This window comes from Pseudorca crassidens, chromosome 7, assembly GCF_039906515.1.
Source record: "Pseudorca crassidens isolate mPseCra1 chromosome 7, mPseCra1.hap1, whole genome shotgun sequence".
NCBI lineage: Eukaryota > Metazoa > Chordata > Mammalia > Artiodactyla > Delphinidae > Pseudorca > Pseudorca crassidens.
In genome coordinates, this window is record NC_090302.1 from 61,339,176 (window position 1) to 61,362,092 (window position 22,917).

A 22,917-nucleotide genomic window follows, 5' to 3' on the forward strand; every position below is an offset into this window, starting at 1 on the left:
AAGACAGTGTGGTATTGGTGCAAAGATAGATGTGTAGCTGGATGGAACAGATTGTGAGACTATAAACAAATCCTTACATTTGTAATCAATTGATTTTTTATTATGGTAAAATATATATAACATAAAATTTACCATTTTCCCATTTTTAAGTCTGTATTCAGTGGCATGAAGTACATTAACAATGTTGTGCAACCAGCATCACTGTCTAGTTTTCAAAACATTTCTTTACACAAAAGAATAGAAAAAAATTTTTTTTCTCCAAATATTTTTCAGATACCGTTGTACAGTTTCTCCTAAAGTAGATTTCCCTCTTTTTTTTGCGGTACGCGGGCCTCTCACTGCTGTGGCCTCTCCCGTTGCGGAGCACAGGCTCCGGACGCGCAGGCTCAGCGGCCATGGCTCAAGGGCCCAGCCGCTCCATGGCATGTGGGATCTTCCCGGACCGGGGCACAAACCCATATCCCCTGCATCGGCAGGCGGACTCTCAACCACTGCGCCACCAGGGAAGCCCCCTCATTTGTTTTTATATGGCTAAATCTCTTTAACTGGCCCTTAACTAAAGCAAGAGCTCCTCTGAGCTCTGAAGCTTCATTTTCTAAAGTGATATGGACCAGATCAGCAATTTGGTTGTTAAATTCCAAGGCATTAAGTCTTACTGTAAAGCAATCTTTAATCTTGTTACTTTAAGAAGTGCTTAATTATCTAACACTATTTTTTTTTTGCCAAGAAATTACTCCATGGCTTTTTCCTATGAATTGCCCTTTAATTCAAAAGTTATGAGGCTTTTGGGTTCAGTCCATTTCCACACAGGCGCTGCATATCATGTTGAGAGATGGTGAGATATTAAAGGACTGGATCTTTTCATCTCTTTATTCATCAAAGCTTTTTTTAAAATGACATGGAATATTAAAGGATTTTTAAGGTAAAATCATAACCATCTTGCAAATGTAAAGTGAACACAAAGATTTTTATTAAACTCATCAATTAATGGAAGAAGCAGCAAGATATTAAAAACCATTTCAAGTGAGAATCCTAAGAGCAGACAAAAATGTTCAAATGAATTTAGTAAAAAATAGCTTCTTATGGATGAGATGATTTACATTTCCATCTGACAAAATTTATTTGCATCACAATAGAAAATCATTTCATTGGTATAACTAGTAGTTTTCTACAATTTGAAGAGTTGCAAAATAGCTCCAAGACAACAAAAAGTGTGGAGCTTTATAGAATCAACTAATAAGGAAGTGTGTGCTAGGTGACACCTAACATTCAATTTCAAAGTCTTTCATACTTTTTCCTTAAATAATTTAGAAGCAGTGATAATGTAGAAAAGTTAAAGGACATTACATTGACTATATTGAATTGTCACCATTATTCACATGATATACAGAGGCAAAAATGGGGAAAAACAAATAACATTGTGTGTCCACAATGTATAGGTCTTTGCTAATCTGTTTGAATATAATATTGTATTTAATTTCCCTGAAACCTTTTTGAGTTAGGTATTTTTTGTGGGGTGACTGTGACTCCCCCCCAAAAAACCCACATTTTTAAAAAAACAAATCAAAAGTTATGTTGAAGTTCTTACTCCTGCTAACTGTGAATGCGATCTTATTTGGAAATAGGGTCTTTGCAGATGTAATTAAGGTGTAACTTAATATGAGGGCCTATGGAGTAGGGTGGGCCCTTAATCCAGTATGACTTGTGTCCTTATAAGAAAAGAAGAGACGAGATGGACACATCATATGATGACGGAGATAGATGTAGGAATGTACTACAAGGAACTCTGAGGATGGCCTGTAATGTTAGAAGCTAAGAGAAAGGCATGGAACTGATTGTCTCCTAGAGCTTTCTCCTATTATTTCAGAAAGAGCATGGCCCTGCCTACACCTTGATTTCAGACTTCTAGTCTTCAGAACTGTGAGAGAATAAATTTCTGTTGATTTATGCCACCCAACATGTGGTAATTTGTTACAGCAGCCTGAGGAAACAAATACAGAATTTTCATAACTGCTTTATAATTTAAGATAATGGTATAGAAAATGTTGAAGGAATTTGACAAATACTGCACAGATTCTAAGTGTCAGAGTAGAAATTTGCTCCAGGTACCTTTGATCCAAATTGTACTTTTTTGTTCACTATGCTCTAATACATTTTTGGTTGAGAAAAGTTTTGATGGTATCAGTTATTTTAATGTTTATTAAATATTAAAATAATCAGTTTCTTATTACTAAATCATGATCATTAATAAAACATCCTCAAACTGATGCCATTTCTGATACCTTGAATTAAAAAAAATACCAAGTGATGATTGTATTTTATTTTATTTTAGCAAATATATTACTGGGTTTTCTTTTCTTTCTTTGTATAATATAATTTGAAAAAAATGAAACATATTAGAAAACAAAACAAAACAAAAACTTAGGAATTATGACAGGCATATCTTTTATTTACTTTTTGCTATATTTTATGATGTAATACAAATTCATCAAAGAAGCCAAAATAGTTATACATTACTGACAAGAAAATGAGATATAAAATTAGGTATTAAGTCTAACTGATTTTTAGTGTTTTAGGTATTTGCTATGGTGCCAAGTTTTCAAAGTTAGTTTTGTGAGCTTTGGTTGTATAGTCCAGATAGGAAAATGGATCCAAATATAAATTTTGGTTTCTGATTTATGGAAAATATAGTTATAAAAATGATGACTGATGGAGCACAAATAAATCAAAACCATGAATAATTTAACCAAACATTTTGGTAGATTTGGCATATTGTGACACATAAAATTCTGGTATATTTCTTTATATGGTTGACATCACTATACACATACACATGCACACACATACATTTTTGTGCTCTGTTCTTTTCATATACCATTATGTAATTTAAATTCTATGATTGGAAATACCCAATGTTGGCTTTGAAAGCACATTATTTCAGTTTGGTGTCTATTGGTTTAATGGTAAAGTAAATTTTATTTTAGTGAGAGATCTTATAATAACTTCTGCTATATATCTATATCATAGCATGCTTATTTATTAGGTGATACAATTGTATAAATATTTTTCTAAGAGTAATGAAAATGAAAGTTTCAATGAAAATGAGCAGTTACATTTATTCTGTATTTTTTTAAAGACTGCAAAACAAAAATGCTATCTCTGTCTTGGTCTTAGGTGGTTATCTCAGTAGATATGCAGCAGTAATTAAGCCACAATTTTATTATATATGCTATAACTAAAAAGTAATTTTTTCCCTTTGAACTATTATCGATTTTGTTCTTGCTGATGCTAGTGACTGAGTCTATATGAGTAGAGTCTGTTTGCTTCACAGATAGTTTCTGATTTGTCACAAGGCATTATTTTTGGATTTATCTAGCCTCTATTACTGCCATGCAAACACTATAGGATAAGTTAATTTTTTAAACTGTCAGAAAGATGTTCAAATATACACATTTCCCCTTGATCTTAAAGCACACTTTTTATTCGTGCCTATAAAACCAGGCAAGAAAATGTGGATGTTTCAGCATATTACAATATGCTATTATATACTATTCTTATAGAAAGAACTTAAAACATATCTAGCTGACGGTGAATTCAGAGAATTACAAAAATCTTTATTAATAAAACAACTGAATATAAACACACCAGATTTATTCAGCAATTTTAATGTCTGTTGACTCATTTAGAAGAGAGATAAAGAGAGAGCAAAATGTTCCTCTTTCCTCAAACCCATCCATCCCCCTTAAATTTCCTGTGAATATCAAAGAAACTAGGACATACACATGTGTAGGAGCCCCCCAGAATTTTCAAGACACAAAATCACTATCATACTCCCTGTGGGAATTTTCATATATCCATTAATATATTTTACTATGGAACTTAAGCTCTGATACGCAGTAAATTCCCGTAGTAAAATCCAAGTATTATATTAGGGCTGGGTTCAAAAGCTATATGTTAAAATTCCATATCAGTTAGACACAGTGAATCAGTAAATTTCACATAAAAGTTAGTATTTCCAAGTTCTCTTATAAATTAACTTTTACATTCTAAAAAGGATAAAAGAAATGAGACAAGATATGTAGGGACAAGAGGGTTTTTATCATTTTTAAAAACTTTTAAAATTAATTTTTATTGGAGTATAGTTGATTTACAATGTTGTGTTAGTTTCTGCTGTACAGCAAAGTGAATCAGTTCTACATATACATATATCCACTCTTTTTTAGATTCTTTTCCCATATAGGCAATTATAGAGTATTGAGTAGAGTTCCCTGTGCTATACAGTAGGTTCTTATTAGTTATCTATTCTATATATAGTAGTGCATATATTGTCAACCCAGTCTCCCAATTTATCCCTCTCCCCCTTATCCCCTGGTAAGCATAAGTTTGTTTTCTACATCTGTGACTCTACTTCTGTTTTATAAATAAGTTCATTTGTACCCTTTTTTTTTTTAGATTCCACACATAAGCGATATCATATGATATTTGTCTTTCTCTGTCTGACTTACTTCACTCAGTATGACAATCTCTAGGTCCATCCATGTTGCTACAAATGGCATTGTTTTGTTCTTTTGTAAGGTTGAGTAATATTCCATTGCATATATGTATCACACATGCTTTAATCCATTCCTCTGCTGATGGACATTTAGGTTGCTTCCATGTCCTAGCTATTGTAAATTGTGCTGCAGTGAACATTGGGGTGCATGTATCTTTTCGAATTATGGCTTTCTCCAGATATATGCTCAGGATGGGGATTGCTGGGTCATACAGTATTTCTATTTTTAGTCTTTTAAGGAACCTCCATGCTGTTCTCCATAGTGGCTATACCAATTTACATTCCCACCAACAGTGTAGGAGGGTACCTGTTTCTCCACACCCTCTCCAGCATTTATTGTTTGTAGATTTTTTGATGATGTGTGAGGTGATACCTCTTTGTAGTTTTGATTTGCATTTCTCTAATAATTTTGATTTGCATTTCTGTAATGATGTTGAGCACCTTTTCATGTGCTTTTTAGCCATCTGTATGTCTTCTTTGGAGAAATGTCTATTTAGATCTTCTTCAGTCATTTTCTGATTGTGTTGTTTGGTTTTTTGATATTGAGCTGCATGAGCTGTTTGTATACTTTGGAGATTAATCCCTTGTCAATTGCTTCATTGGCAAATATTTTCTCCCACTCTGAGGGTTGTCTTTTCAATTTGTCTAAGGTTTCCTTTGCTGTGCAAAGGCTTTTAAATTTCATTAGGTTCCATTTGTTTATTTTTGGTTTTATTTCCATTTCTCTAGGAGGTGGGTCAAAAAGGATCTTGCTGTGATTTATGTCATAGAGTATTCTGCCTAGGTTTTCCTCTAAAAGTTTTATAGTGTCCAGTCTTACATTTAGGTCTCTAATCCATTTTGAGTTTATTTTTGTGTATGGTGTTAGAGTGTTCTAATTTTATTCATTTACATGTAGCTGTGAAGTTTTCCTAGCACCACTTATTGAAGAGACTGTCTTTTCTCCATTGTATATTCTTGCTTCCTTTGTCATAGATTAGGTGAATTTTTTTGAAGAGAGGAAACAGAGTAGTATTGTGGTATGTTTATGGAAATGATCCATTAGAAAAGAAAATAATGATGATGTATGGAAAAGAAGATAGAATAGTAAGTAGAAGAGAGTGTATCTCTTCTCTTGACTAATAGAGAAGGGTTCATTTTAGGTTTGGGGTTTGAAAAACTGTCAGAGTGACTGTAAAATTAAAAAAGAAAGTCCAAGCCAAGTTCTTTACTTTCCATCTGATAAATCTCACACCTTCCCTAGGTCTTATGTGATCTATAAGTTCAATCATATAGTCAATTGTATTGGAGAGAGGAAACTAGAAAAATCCCCTTCTCTTCAGAGAAGTGTGATCCCCTTTAGAAAAAAAAATTTTTAATTGCTATCATGTGATTTTTAGGTCATAGACAATTAAACCATCAGAGTGTGAACTTTAATTCCTTGCTATTCCTTGCTTTTATTCTTAGCAATAACAGTGTCTCTGGGCATTTGGGGGAGAAGAATCTCACCTGCAGTTTTATATTTAAGTACTATAGACCTGTAGAGTCAAAGGTGTTTGGCCTATATGTTACGTAGCTACACAATATACATGTTATGTTGAGGACTAACCTACAACATCCAACACATACACACACAGCTATGCTCTGCAGGGTATATCTGCAATGCTAGAATATTAGGGTACAGTTACTAGATGAGCCTAGAGCCAGCCCTTATCCATTATATCTGTGATTCAGTCCTCAAAAGCTAAAAAAGTAATCCATCTCTAAATACCGGCCTATTCAGAAATACCAGGATACTTGGTCTTTCTTTACAGAGTATGTCCCTACCATGTTATGTACAATCTCCCTTTCTTTACTAATTCTAAACTCTTAAATCTGTCAACTTGTTTTCAGTCAAGAAAAAGTATTGGCTAATTGATAACCTTATGTTAAAAACTACAACTTACCAATACTCTGAAAAGGGCTTGAAATCTTTCCTTTAATTTGTGATTATAGACCATGCTCCCACACCCGCCTCCTTCCCTACAAAAAAGACAAAACAAAACAAAACAAAACCCAAAACAAACAAACAAAAAAAGGGGATTCCAATATTCCAAAGTAATCTAAGGTAGTTTTATTGTAACGGCTCAAATCCCCATCTACCTTTGTGACAAGCTTTTCCCAATTCCTGGAATTCTTTCAAAAGTAGATCTACAAGTCACTGAGCAACTCCTCATCTACCCTAAAGTCATCCTTTCCATTACTACATGTCATGAAATATATTTACCTTGTCCTGATCTGTATCCCTGTATGTTGTCCACTGTAAGGCTGAAGTATCATCTCTAAGGCCCCTGAAGCCTGGGCCATACGTTACTTCTGAGAAGCCTATGTGAAGTTTGTGAAGGGACTTCCTGGAACTGTCATGCTATTCCCAGAGTCATTGTTGATTCTCTGTCAATGCTCATCTTCTGATTTTGCTTTGATTTTTCAAAGCCTCATAGCTTCTATTTTGGAATAGAGGATTTCAGTAGCTCGTTTTATTCCTGGTTCTATACTCTGCTTCTCTCACATACGATCTAATTTATAAATTGGCTTTTTGTTTTGTTTTGCTTTTTGCTGTACGTGGGCCTCTCACCGTTGTAGCCTCTCCCGTTGCGGAGCACAGGCTCCCGACGCGCAGGCTCAGCGGCCATGGCTCACGGGCCCAGCCGCTCCGTGGCATGTGGGATCTTCCCGGACTGGGGCACGAACCCGTGTCCCCTGCATCAGCAGGCGGACTGCGCCAACAGGGAAGCCCTATAAATTGGCTTTGAATAGCTTGTATTCACATTGTCAATGCCATTTTCTCTCTCTGTATCTCAAGCATAAGTCTGCAGATCTGAATCAGAGGACTATCTGAGAGAAAGTTTTTAAATTTTACTCAGAATAATCTTTACTTCCACAAACTGAAGCATTGTCCTATGTTACTGTGTGTATATCTTAAAGTTTACTTTGAGATACATCTTTTCCAGACATTTCCACAGTCCAAATAATAAAAGACACTTGATGGTAGCATCCAACAGGCTCTCTAGACATATTCACATATGTTTTATTCCTCTGACAAATGCAGCTCAGAATTGCCAAAACAGGAGAAATACTCATCTATCATTATTATGTGAATTTTGACTTGTAAACTATACAGAGTTGGGAGATGGAATAGATAACAGAAAAGTCCCTGATCCTCAAGGGAATGTAGGATTGACTGAAACCTCTAATTCATGTCAAAGTCCTACAACTCCAAACTGCCTTTCAATTCCTAGCAAGCTTAAATACACATAATTTCATTTCTTACTCCACTTCCTACTTCCTTTTATGTGACTTTTAAATGCACCACATCACTTAAATAAGAAACACATACTTTTCATTATTTCTTATAAACATAACAACCCAAGACAAAACAAAACAGTCTTGTAAATACTTAGTTAGTATATATGCTTTTACTAAAGAGTTAGTGGTGGAGGTTGTATTTAGTCCAGTAAAATACATTTTAAAAGTGTTTTTAAAATAGTATTTAGCGGGGGCTTCCCTGGTGGCGCAGTGGTTGAGAGTCCGCCTGCCAATGCAGGGGACACGGGTTCATGTCCCAGTCTGGGAAGATCCCACATGCAGCGGAGCGGCTAGGCCCGTGAGCCATGGCCGCTGAGCCTGTGTGTCCGGAGCCTGTGCTCCTCAATGGGGGAGGCCACAACAGTGAGAGACCCGTGTACTGCAAAAAACAAAAACAAAAAAAATTAATGAATCCTTTCGTAACCATTAAAAAATGGTTGCCATGGTGTCCTTTTCTCCCAAAAGAAATGAAACGAAATAAAAAATACTGGAGTATTTGGAAGAGCCACTTTTTAATTGTGCACAGGCACAGTTTTCCCTTTCTTTTAAAAACATTTTTAAAGGACTTCTTTTATTATTTGCCAAGAGTTTTCTGCAGTAAAATTTCTAATTCTTAATGACAAGTAGTTAATATTTGAACTTTTCTTTGTAAGAATATTGACCCAAGTTTATTTACACAAGACTCTTTTCAGGGAAGTTTTCACTTTTCCTAGCTGGGGCAGTCAGTTGTTAACAGAATTTCATATGCATTTTTCTAAAAAAAAAAAAGTTTTATTTCAAACGTTCAAAAATAGATAGAATGTGAATCTTTTGGTGGTCTGAGCTGTGCAGTTAGCTGAAAAATCGGAACAAAACCAAAAAACCTTCCTGGTTACAGAAGTATAAGTGAGAGGGGATCAAAATAATAGTCTCATGGTTTCTTAGGTATGAATATATCTGAGAAGCCAGGCTCATATGGGAAATAGCATTCAACTTTTATATAACACATCTTAGTCAGCATTGAATCCTATATGAGCAGGGTTCATAGAAATTTTAAAAATCAGTAATGTTGAGAAAATACCATTTGGATTCAAATTCATTTTTTAAAGGATAAATCTTCCAGAAAAATTATAAAACATAAATAAACTTGACTCCATGTACAACGGTCAAAATGGAACAAAGTTTAAAGGCATCTCCTTCCCCCTCATACTACAGTTCTTACAGATACACGGGGGCCATGATACATCTCTGTCTTCGCACTTGTAGTAAAGCAAGTCCATTGTGAAATAACAAAGAGCAAAATCTTTGTAGTAGGAGAAGGCCTGTTTCCACTGGTCACGCTGAATATGCAGATTCACTAATAGACCCTTGTATCCCCAGGTATTGTTCAGCAAATATTTGATTGCAAGAAAGAGAACCCACCTGAGCTAAGGCAGATAAAATAAGACAGTGTGTTTGAAAACTATAAGAAGACTATCACACTTCTGTATGTTCATCAAGTTCTTAGGAGAAACTGAAACCAACTGCAGCTCATTTTCTGTTGAACTTGAACAAAGACCCAGTATGGCCATTTCAGTCTCATATTTAAAGTAATTCTCATGTTTTATTAGTAAGAAACAAATGGAATTTTCTGGATCCCAAATTCAAATTTCTAAGACAGATAATCTGATTGGCTCAGGTTGGATCAGAGGTCAATCCTTGGCCCAATCAGCTATGGGCTAAGCCATAATTCAGAAAGAGGCAATAGGAGGAAGCTTTCTGAGAAGTAAGCAGAAGACAGAGTAGGTGAGATAAGCATTTGTCAGAGAAGTTAGTATAAAATAATGGAATTCCCTACTAAGGTATAGAAGAAAATCTATTTTCTTGTTGGTAAGTGCAACTGAAGTGGGAGATAGGGAGCCTGTGATGATTTGGGAAAGACTCCTGACTCAGAAGAACTCTGTCTATTCAGCTAAGAGCACAGGGGTCCCTTTAAGGACAAAGGCACAGAGGATGTGTTAGTGCCTGTTTCCTAAGTTAAGACAAGGACCTCATTGTACCCCAGTAGTCTGGCTCTTAGAAGTTAACATCTTTCACATATTTCATTTAACAAACCATGTGTCTATACTAGCATACAAAAATACAGAAAAACACCTTGCTGCTTTCACATCTTTCAAAATACCATAGGCTTCCCTTGCAGCACTGACAGCTCCAGCTACATCAGAGAAGCTAGTTAGGGACTCAAACCTTGGCAACATCAGTGCATTGTGATGACATTTGACCTTGTTCTCATCACCTGGAGATTGTTTAAAGGAATTCCACAACCATTTGTCTTATATACACAATAGTGTTGTTAGAATGGTATTCATGGACTTTGAAGATGATAACTAAATCTAGGTTCCATATGCCAAATATAGCCTGACACCAGCTGGTTATAAATCTGTTCTCTCTGAGGAAGTTCTTTTTAAAATTCATGACTTAAAATAATTCCTTGTACACTGTGCATGTATGTGTATTCATATACAGTTGTACTTAAAAAAAAAAGCCTACAGTGTTTATTCTTCTAATCTAAATTATATTCTTTTAAAAAGAAAAATGTTAGCATGATGATATATATGCTGCAGAGGATATCTCTAGCTTTCATTCCTGACCTGTCATTGCATTGCTTGAACTCAGACCCAGTTCCCAGAAGGATTGGACAGGTGGTATATAGAATAATATATGTCATGCTTCTTTCAGAATTATTCCTCTGCTTTGAGCCTAAGATAAATGGCCTAAGCTTATTTGAACAATCTTCTTTTAGCTGAATTTTCTCCTAAGAGATTTATTGTATTATAAACAAAATATGAAGAAAGTATCATACTAAAATAAAATTTCTGTAGATATTGAGACATAAGCAGTGCTACTTTGAAAACTCCCGAAAAGAATGTAACCCACAAGGGGATAGACATTCTTGCATCCCTCACATCAGGACACCAGGAGTGTGTCTTCCTTTTCTTTTCCATGAAAAATGACAATGTATGATTGCAGAGCATCAGTGATGATACATGCCCTGAGAATGAGTGGTACCCAGTTGTAGGAGCAACAATTCAAAGAGTGGTAGCACACTTACTAAGGAGCTAAGAATAAGGGGCAGCTGTGCCTAGAAAAGAGCTGCCAAACTGGAAAGAGGAATACAAATCATAGACCCCCAACACACTGTAACTGAGTTCTTTGTGAAACTAAAATACACTGAGTAGAAAAAAGAACATTGAAATGTCTTGGGATCCTGATGCAATTCGTACAAAAATAGGTAATAGAAAAATAAATTATTTCCAAAATTAATTTAAAAGCCCAATTTATTAAAATGACATAATATGAAAGAAAAACAGAACCATTTGTAATCAACAGAAACAAAGATTAAGAATTTGATCCAGTTAAGAGTGATCTTGTTATAGAAGTCACTATATCAATTTATATTACACTTTTAATATTTTGAAAATGTTAGAATTCTTAATTTAGAATTCTATAGATTTCTAACAGAAATTAATATCCTCTTATTATAACAAATTTTAACAATTTGGCCAATTCTGAAATATTAGATGGTTTACAGTTTCTTATCCTAACTATACCCCTTCTATAGTATGTGACCTGAAACAAATTTCATATTTATAAGATTTACAGAATTGAGTTCCCTTGTCTGTAAAGTTAGTGGGGGAGGTAGAATATTTAGCTCTGGACTTTAAAAACTATCTCACAAGATCTAATTCTCAACCAACAAATGATTTGTTTGAAATTCAATCCATGTGATTCCCATGGTCAGTCAGTCACTGGGTAAAATGGCATTAATAAAGACTGGAACTTTTGATAAGTTATGATAATATATGTAAAAGTTTGGAGGTATATTTTGTAGACCAATAGACAAATTATTAGATTTAAATACTCTATTAGGGTTATAAGACTGGATAATATATTTCAACTGGTATTTTTATCACCAGTCTATTTTAAAACACTAATTAACACCACTTTCTAAATTAATTCTGATCATAGTGGCTATATTTATACTGATTGTAAGATGGATTTAAATCTATAACCATTAAGAGCATTACCATCCCCCCGACCCATGTAAGACAGGTGATTTTAAGCATGAAGAATAATAAGCTCCTTTCAACCTGTATATGATCCATGAAAGTTTTCCAATGCAAATAAAAGATCCTACGTTCTCAAGATACTAGGAGTAGATAGATTTACAAGAATAATTCTTTCTTCTTTTCTTTATACTAAAGAGTGATGGATTCTCTCTCATTTATTCTGCAGAGGTTCAAAGAGAGTATTTTTTGTCAAACATGGTTTATTGATAATAATAATTACCATTAATGAGGCTCTGTTTTGTCAGAATTGTTCTACATATACTCTTAAAGCCTGCAAGGGAGGTGTCTAATACTCTTATTTTGTAATATAATGTAATCAAGAGACTCAAAGAGTTTAACATAACACATAACAATTAATATAACACAGTTAATAAATAGCAGAATTAAGCTTCAGAATATGTTCTACTGACTCCATAAACCATCCAACAATCAACATACTTCAACAACTCTTCATGAAACACTTTTTTTCTGGAAAGAATAGGAAGAACATTTATTTGGTCACAGAAGTTGGTTTAAGTTTAAGCTCTAATATTTACTTGTGAGTAACCTCAGGCAAGTCTCTAAGCTCTGTTTTAGTTTCCCAGTTTTCCTGTTCATTTCCCAACAGTTATGAAAGTAATATAACACTGATACATTTCCTACATATTAAATACTAATATTATAAATATAAATAGTAATGGATGAAATCCAGAAAAAGGATGTCAAATAGGAAGAATGGGCACCAGCATAGCCCCTAGTTTGGGAACTCTTTGTCAGTCATGCATATCCCTTTTCATCAGCTTTGATGCTGAGGACATTTGACCTATCACAAACAAGTCTGAGTCTACATGTGGTGCTGTGATACTGTGCTGCAGCCCCTAAAACATCTCTAACCAAAAAAGAATTCTTATATAATCAAGTTAGGAAGGAAGACATGCTTATTTTTTTTCCAGAATACACTTAATAACAAGCTTACTGTAAACAGGAGCCTAAACACATATCATTACAGCTAAAAGCACAGGTTTTGCAATAAAGAGGCAACATTCAAATCCTAGCTACACCTCTCAATGATGGCATGGTGTTTGAGAAAGTACTTAGTCTGCATTTTATGTGTGAACTGGAGATAATAACTTCTGTAACAATTAAATTAGCCAGAATATATAAATCAATTAGTACAGTACTTGGTTACTGTGTGGCAAAGACTTAATAAGTCGTAACTAAAAGTGCATTTGCCATTACTATCATTATTGTGAATTTCCATATAATTAGAATAATATTTAACTGTAGTAGCAAGCAAAAGCCTTGGTAACTGAGAAAAATAAACATTCATCAATCCTTATCTAGGCTACCATTTTTAAAAGGCTTTTAAAAACTTCAGACTGGGGTCGGGGGCCCTTCAAGATGGCAGAGGAGTAAGACGTGGAGATCACCTTCCTCCCCACAAATACATCAAAAATACATCTACATGTGGAACAACTCCTACAGAACACCTACTGAACGCTGGCAGAAGACCTCAGACCTCCCAAAAGGCAAGAAAATCACCATGTACCTTGGTAGGGCAAAAGAAAAAGTAAAAACAGAGACAAAAGAATAGGGACGGGACCTGCACCTCTGGGAGGGAGCTGTGAAGGAAGAAAAGTTTCCACACACTAGGAAGCCCCTTCACTGGCGGAGATGGGCAGGAGGGAAGCTTCTGAGCCATGGAGGAGAGCTCAACAGTTGGGGTGTACAGGGCAAAGCAGAGAGATTCCCACAGGAAGGATCAGTGCCGACCAGCACTCACCAGCCTGAGAGGCTTGTCTGCTCACTTGCCGGAGCGGGTGGAGGCTGGGAGCTGAGCTCAGGCTCTGGAAGTCTGATCCCAGGGAGAGGACTGGGGTTGGCTGCATGAACACAACCTGAAGGGGGCTAGTGTGCCACAGCTAGCCGAGAGGGAGTCCAGGAAAAACTCTGGACTTGTCTAAGAGGCAAGAGACCATTGTTTTGGGGTGTGCGAGAAGAGGGGGTTCCTTCCCTGTCTACCCACAGAAGGCAGAGCACCGCCTAAATGAGCTCCAGAGATGGTCACAAGCCGTGGCTATCAGCTCAGACACAGAGACGGGCATGAAACGCTATTGCTGCTGCTGCAGCCACCAAGAAGCCTGTGTACAAGTGCAGGTCACTATCCACACACCCTCCCCAGAGGGCTGTGCAGCCTGGCACTGCCAGGGTCCCGTGATCCAGGGACAACTTCCCTGGGAGAACACATGGCGCACCTCAAGCTTTTGCAACATCATGCTGGCCTCTGCCGTGGCAAGCTTGCCCTGCATTCCAATTATAACTACTGTACCCCTCCCTCCCCCTGGCATGAGTGAGCCAGAGCCCCCTAATCACGCACTGCTTTAACCCCATCCTGTCTGGGCGGGAACAGAAGCCTGAGGGCAACCTACATGCAGAGGTGGGGCCAAAACCAAAGCTGAACCCCAGGAGCTCTGCAAACAAGGAAGAGAAAGGGAAATTTCTCCCAGCAGCCGCAGGAGCAGCAGATTAAATCCCCACAATCAACTGGAGGTACCCTGCATCTGTGGAATACCTGAATAGAAAATGAATCAACACAAAATTGAGTGGGGGATTTTGGGAGCAAATGTAGACTTGGGATTTGCTGTCTGTAATGGACTTGTTTCTGATTTTAATGTTTCTTAGTATAGTTTTTAGTGTTTTTTGTCCTCCCTTTTCTTCTGAACCATGTGACTGACAGGGTCTTGGTGCTCTGGCCTGGTGTCAGGCCTAAGCCTCTGACGTGAGAGAGCCGAGTTCAGGACACGGGACCACCAGAGACCTCCCGGCCCCACGTAATATCAATTAGACAGAGGTCTCCCAGAGATCTCTGTCTCAACACTAAGACCCAGCTCCACCCAATGGCCAGCAAGCTCCAGTGCTGGACACCCCATGCCAAAAAACTAGCAAGACAGGAACACAACCCCACCCATTAGCAGAGAGGCTGCCTAAAATCATAATAAGTTCACAGACACTCCAAAACACACCACCAGACACAGTTCTGCCCAAGAGAAAGACAAGATCCAGTCCCACCCACCAGAACACAAGCACCAGTCCCCTCCACCAGGGAGCCTACACAAGCCACTGAACCAACCTTACCCACTGGGGCCAGACACCAAAAACAACGGGAACTACGAATGTGCAGCCTGCGAAAAGGAGACCGCAAACACAGTAAGTTAAACAAAATGAGAAGACAGAGAAATATGCAGCAGATAAAGGAGCAAGGTAAAAACCCACCAGACCAAACAAATGAAGAGGAAATAGGCAGTCTACCTGAAAAAGAATTCAGAGTAATGCTAGTAAAGATGATCCAAACTCTTGGAACTAGAATGGAGAAAATACAAGAAACATTTAACAAGGACCTAGAAGAACTAAAGCACAAACAAACAATGATGAACAACACAATAAATAAATTAAAAATACTCTAGAAGGAATCAATAGCACAATAACTGAGGCAGAAGAATGGATAAGTGACCTGGAAGATAAAATAGTGGAAATAACTACCACAGAGCAGAATAAAGATAAAAGAATGAGAAGAATTGAGGACGATCTCAGAGACTTCTGGGACAGCATTAAATGCATCAACATTCAAATTATAAGGGTCTGAGAAGAAGAAGAGAAAAAGAAAGGGACTGAGAAAATATTTGAAGAGATTATAGTTGAAAACTTCCCTTACATGGGAAAGGAAATAGTCAATCAAGTCCAGGAAGCGCAAAGACGCCTATACAGGAAAATCCAAGGAGAAAAATGCCAAGACACATAATAATCAAACTATCAAAAATTAATTACAAAGAAAAAATATTAAAAGCAGCAAGGGAAAAGCAACAAATAACATAAAAGGGAATCCCCATAAGGTTAACAGCTGATCTTTCAGCAGAAACTCTGCAAGCCAGCAGGGAGTGGCAGGACATATTTAAAGTGATGAAGGAGAAAAACCTACAACCAAGATTACTATACCCAGCAAGGATCTCATTCAGATTCAACGGAGAAATTAAAATCTTTACAGGCAAGCAAAAGTTAAGAGAATTCAGCACCACCAAACCAGCATTACAACAAATGCTAAAGGAACTTATCTAAGCGGAAAACACAAGAGAAGGAAAAGACCTACAATAACAAACCCAAAACAATTAAGAAAATGGTAATAGAAACATACATATCGATAATTACCTTAAATGTGAATGGATTAAATGCTCCAACCAAAAGACATAGACTGGCCGAATGGATAAAACAAGACCTGTATATATGCTGTCTACAAGAGACCCACTTCAGATTTCGGGACACATACAGACTGAAAGTAAGGGGGTGGAAAAAGATACTCCATGCAAATGGAAATCACAAGAAAGCTGGAGTAGCAATTCTCTTATCAGACAAAATCCACTTTAAAATAAAGACTATTACAAGAGACAAAGAAGGACACTACATAATGATCAAGGGATCAATCCAAGAAGAAGATATAACAATGTAAATATTTATGCACCCAACATAGGAGCACCTCAGTACGTAAGGCAATTGCTAAAGCCATAAAAGAGGAAATCGACAGTAATACAATAATAGTAGGGAACTTTAACACCCCACTTTCACCAATGGACAGATCATCCAAAATGAAAATAAATAAGGAAATACAAGCTTTAAATGAAACATTAAACAAGATGGACTTAATTAATATTCATAGGACATTCCATCCAAAAACAACAGAATACACTTTCTTCTCAAGTGCTCATGGAACATTCTCCAGGATAGATAATATCTTGGGTCACAAGTCAAGCCTTGGTAAATTTAAGAAAATTAAAATTGTATCAAATATCTTTTCTGACCACAGTGCTATGCGACTAGGTATCAATTACAGGAAAAAATATGTAAAAAATACAAACATATGGAGGCTAAACAATACACTACTAAATAACCAAGAAGTCACTGAAATCAAAGAGGAAATAAAAAAAATACCTAGAAACAAATGACAAAGAAAACACGATGACCAAAAACAAAGAAACAAACCTAAGACCGAACTCTCAAAGGGGTGAAAAGAGGGATATCATTCTTTATCAAAGATCTTGTTACTAACAATACTCTGCATAAAATGTCTATTTCTCTTTTAGAATGAACTTTAGAATCATTTTTAACATCCAGTGCAGAACCTGATGCTGTTGGAACGTGCTGCAATGTCTTCCAGTGGAAAATGCTTCAGTGTCTTCCAATATAGTAAGTGAACCAGTAGCAAAATAAGACTGATTAATATCAATAGTACTGTTTTGCTTATTTCTTGGATTGTCTACTTACTAATTGAATTTATTTGCTTTGTTGAGGAAAATGGCTTAAATCAAGAAAACTTATTTGCTTAAAGCAATGAACTTTATTTCTTATAATCCTGCAATTTATGGATATTTCTTATTCCTCAATTGGTATGTGGTTGATGATTCAAATGGTCTCACTAATACATAACTGCAGACAGGCTGCTTGGTCTAGAAGAGTTCAGAAGGGAGAGCGTGTGTCTGCTCTGTGTGGTTTCTGATTCTCCAATAGGCAATCCTAGACTTTTCTTTACATGAGCAATCTCAGGATTCCAAATAGTCGTAGGAAAGCAAGACCCAATGCACAAACGCCTCCTAACCTCTACTTGGGTCACATTTGCTAATGTCCATTGGATTAAACAAGGCAAATGGTGAAGGCCAGACACAAAGCATGAAGTATTAGACTTTACTTCTTGATGGGAGGGGTGGGAAAGTGATATTAGAGTTGTGCATAAAAGGATGAAAGGAATTTTTGGTAATTTCTGTACTCTCCCATACTAACCGAACTTGTTCAAATAATGTATGTGAGTTATGCTGCATATATTATCAATTATGATAAGGCTTAAGGGAAAATACATACTTATACAAACTTGTTTACAGACTAAAAGGCATATCATAGACAGTAATCAAGGAACAGAGAAAAGTGAAGCATATACTGATTGACAGTACATATTGCAAAAGGAAAAAATTATTAAAATAAGTGGTTTCTTAGTCACTTTTACCTTACATGTTACCTGTCCCCATATATACTGATTTCTTCCTTCACATTTTTTTCAAAGGACACATGCTTTTGAATAGAGAATTCTGAGTATATCTAGTGCAATGTGGTAAATATCACTCTTATTCTGTCAAAATTAATTATGCATTAAACCATTCTTTCAAATGACCTTTGTGAATTATGTCCTTGTAACTATATAAAAAGGAAAACATGGCTCCTTGACTTGGGGAGTTCGCAGTCATGGGAAAAATAGATATGGAAACAAGTAATTATAGTAAAGCCTGACACACTTAACTTATTCATCTAAATAGAATGGTCAAGCATAGGAACTCAGTCCATGTCTGTAGAATTAATCGATGTCGTATTGATGGAGAGGGTCATTCATTTCAGAGAAAATGAGTAGACAATTGCATAGCTACTCCTATGAGAGCAGAAAGGTTAAGGCAACCTGGGAGAGCATCCAGGGGCACATGTGCTGAGTTCTTGAAACAGGTCATTTCAAATCATCATTAAGGATTTAATCAAAGAAGAACTTCACTTCCAACAACAGTGATTCATGCATCTCCAGGAAAAAATAAAATACATTTATTATAAAGGAAAAGTTGTAAAGGTAAATATAAACCTGGAATGGAGTGGCATTAATGAAATTTTTAAAAATGTATAGATGAACAGATGATCAAACCTGGATTTGGGCGGGAGGGACAATGATATAACAAAGAAAAGAATTCCATAAGTAAAGTCATAGAAAATAGTCATGGAGTCCAGAATAAGGAATATAAAAATAAGGAATGATGATTAAGCACTAGTTAATATTTCAATATTTGCAATTGTAAACCACAAATGAGACTGGAGATTTAACTAAACTATAAAATATTTAGGTAGAACTCATAATTTCTTTAAATTACTGTTAAAATGTGTTGTCCATCTAAATTTAGTACATGTGCTGGATTACATGGATTAGGGTTGTAAGGAATGACATTAAGCAGAAGAAGGAACAGTATTATAAATTCAAAAGGAGAAATGTCCCCACCTGCCATCTACAGTAGTTGCCCTGAGAATTTAATTTAAAAGAGAACAATGATACAGGAAATCCAGTAGTTTGTGGGGTACCTCTCTTGGTACTTTTCTGATTTGAAACAATGTAGAGATGCTTTTGGTTTCAAAGGTTTATATAGACTATACTACACTGTAAAGGGAATGCACTCCTTTAAAAGGAGATTAAAAATAGGCATAGTCTTCATCAAAACCAAAAAATGTTATTCTGATAATTTTGATATATCTGAAATCCTTAAATATTTCCCTGATATGAGAGTAATGCTTTTCTTTTTCTCTACAAAATATTGTGCAAGGTAGCAGATTTCTGTGATGTACAATTTCGTTCTTAGATGTATTTACTCCTTAACTTAGAAAAGTATGCTGATATTTGTATTCTGTTTACTGCTTTAGAGACACTGAAAAAAATTGTTTCCTTTGGAGTAATCCTGTTTTATTGGTGCATAGATAGCTAGTGGGAAGCAGCCGCATAGCACAGGGAGATCAGCTCGGTGCTTTGTGACCACCGAGGGGTGGGTTAGGGAGGGTGGGAGGGAGGGAGACGCAAGAGGGAAGAGATATGGGAACATATGTATATGTATAACTGATTCACTTTGTTATAAAGTAGAAACTAACACACCATTGTAAAGGAATTATACTCCAATAAAGATGTAAAAAAAAAAAATGTGGTGCAGGCTAATGTGGAAAATTTAGTCTGTCACTTTAAATCAATAGTGATCTACAGAACTATGCAAGGTCAAGCATTTGTTCAGGCTACCTTTGCGACAAATCATAATGCCACATTAAGTACTTACAGGATGTTATTAAGCAAAGAAAACCTTCTGGGGAAAGGAGATCTGTTGAAGACAGTGGAAGGAAAGCTCCGTAGGCAAATATTAAAAAGCATTGTTTCAGGGGGACTTCCCTGGTGGTCCAGTGGGTAAGACTCCATGCTCCTAATGCAGGAGGCCCGGGTTTGATCCCTGGTCGGGCAACTAGATCTCACATTCACACCACAACTAAAAAGATCCCATATACCGCAACTAAAAGATCCCAATAAATAAACAAACAAACAAATAAATAAATTTTCAAAATATAAAATAAAACAATAAAAAACATTGTCTCAGAATTTAGAGCTAGTGCAGCAGGAGATGGAAAACTGGAATGATAAGCAATACAAGGTACTAATAGGTGTTTTAATAATGTGTGCATTTCTTTAGAAAGACTTTCAATTTTATAAAGAAAGAGGGGAAAAAATCAGCTCTTTCACCAGAAAAGTTTTCTAGTCTGAATAAGTAAATGTGTCCGATGTTCCCTAGCCACCTATCAGAAATACTTCTATCATTTCAGATTGTAAAAATGAAAAGAACATAAGGTGGGTAATTATGTTTGCGCGTGTGTGTCTGGTACGGGACTTCTAAAGGATATTCCTGGATGTGAGGAAGCAGAAGTACCCATTATGATGGAAACACAAAGGTCAGATGAAGTAATGAAATAATGAGTGGATTCTTTAAGATTTTTTTGATGCGGACCATTTTTAAAGTCTTTATTAAATTTGTTACAGTATTGCTCTGTTTTATGTTTTGGTTTTTTGGCCATGAGGCATGTGGGATCTTAGCTCCCCGACCAGGGATTGAACCCACACCCCCTGCATTGGAAGGCATAGTCTTAACCACTGGACCACCAGGAAAGTCCCTGGGTGTCTCCTTGGATAAGAGGATTCAATAAAAGCAGCTGTGTTGTGCTACAGACGGTCATGTGGCTCCGCTGTCTTGGTTGTACTTCGGAAGTTGATATCCTCTCCTCTTCTCTTTAGTGGATCTGCTTCTGTCTCTCTTTGCTCCACCAATTTTCCAGCCTTGCTTCTTATTCTGCTGACTCCTGTCTCTGTATCATATTTTTAATTCTACAAAAGAGAGACTTAGGTTAGTTATGTACCAACTGTATCAATCAGGATTTTTATTTATGAGCAACAGTATCCACTGTAAATATTTTAACTTAAAAATTATTGGTCAGCTCACAGAAAATACAGGAGGGAGCAGAGACACAGGAATAGAGTAATGAAGACAAAAACAATGTTCAAGTTACCTGCACAGGACACATTTGGCAGAGGGCATGAACACCTCAGGAGTCACCATGCAATCTGAACACTGGGTGTTCTTACACAGCTAACCTTTGGAGGTGGATATATCTGCCAGTTCCCTCATCAGAGTGGATTCTCTACCACACATGCTTCTTCACAAAATTCTGTAAGTTTAAGAAGAGTATTCAGATATGGTCAGAGACCAAAAATCCATTATTACATCCACTGCATTTTTCTAAATGGAAGACTACAACTTGACTGAGTTTTGGTGCAGACAAATTACAGGTCCCTTGACTCCATAAAAATCTATTGATTTTGTTGTTGTTTTGGCACCATTACTTCATCAAAGTGTTGGAGATTAAGGTGGTAGAGTCAAATGACACAAAAAAATTGGCAGAAATTCATCTGTAACTATTTCTGTAGAAAAAAGTAGCTATAGATGGTTAGAGCTTCTTAGATTTGGCTTCAATAATAATTTGGAGCTTAATAATTTCTCATCTTACACCACATTTATGGAACAATAAGTATAATGTATTTTTTAAAAGTATATTCTATTGTGTTCCCTAAAACATGTATTGCAAATTGTGAAAAATACATTCCATGAAATGATAGAAAGAAAAAGATGAAAGGAAAATATAAGTTGTGAAAATAAAATGAGCCCCAAAATAAATTAAGGTAGAAAATAGTTGTCTTTATATTTTGCATACATGCTATCTGTGATCCCTAAATTCTCAAAATTACATTCTGAACATTCTAGAATATATTGCAAAGAAGGAAGCCTGACAAGTTTCATTATCTATAATATTCATAAAACAAACAAAATAATATAGATTATTCAATATAAGTACAACAGTTACTTTTAAAACTGTAAAATTTTTAAAACTTTTTTCAATAAAAGAAATAGTTCCCTGTGATACTTCATGAAAGAATTACTATAAAACAAACAATAGTGGCAATAAAAACTTCTTTAATGAGTGTATGGTTTTCCTACAAGCAATCCTTATGCTATCTCGTACTATAAGTTCTAGGATGTGCCAAAGCATAGTTCTGTTAAAAAAAAATTACCAGGGATCAATGCACACACCCTATATGGACAATTATCTAATGGTCTGCCCTAAGAAAAGAGATTTTAAATATTACATAGCTATGATGTTCATCTTGAAGAAGGTACACCTCCAAAGGCTGTTTATCATAACCTCCAGGGGATGCAATATGTTTTAAAAACACATATTCAATACTCATTATTGTAAAAATAAAAACTATACAAAGCAATGATTGACAGATCTTCTGTAGATCTATACAGATTAGAGAGTGAATAAGCATTGAAGAGAGTCGAAAAGACACTGCTGTAGAGGAAGTGATGGACTGTATACTTCCAGATCAGAGTCTGTAACTATGAATCTTTTCAACCATTTGGCAGATATTAATCAGAAGTAATTTTGGATTATACCCATCACCAATTATTTGTAGCATGTGTTTTTTTATGTTGCTAAATGGTCTGTCAACCTGAGCTGACTTGCCAGCCTAAGTAAGATAAGAAATCTGAAAGTGATTTTCACATTTAATACAGCACAATAAAGAAGCTCTTACTACCCACACTATTTCTAATCCTTATGTTATCTAACTCTGTGTTAGGAGGCAGCTCCTCCTATCACAATTAGAAGTTGATGAGTAAAGACAATAGAGTTATATTCTGAACGTTCACCATGAAGATATTTCAAAATAGGTGACTTTAAAAAAGTTAGTAGGTTCTTAAGCCAACAATGTGGAGGGTATAAATTGGTCAGGAGAGTGAATACATGAAGGAGAAAGCACAG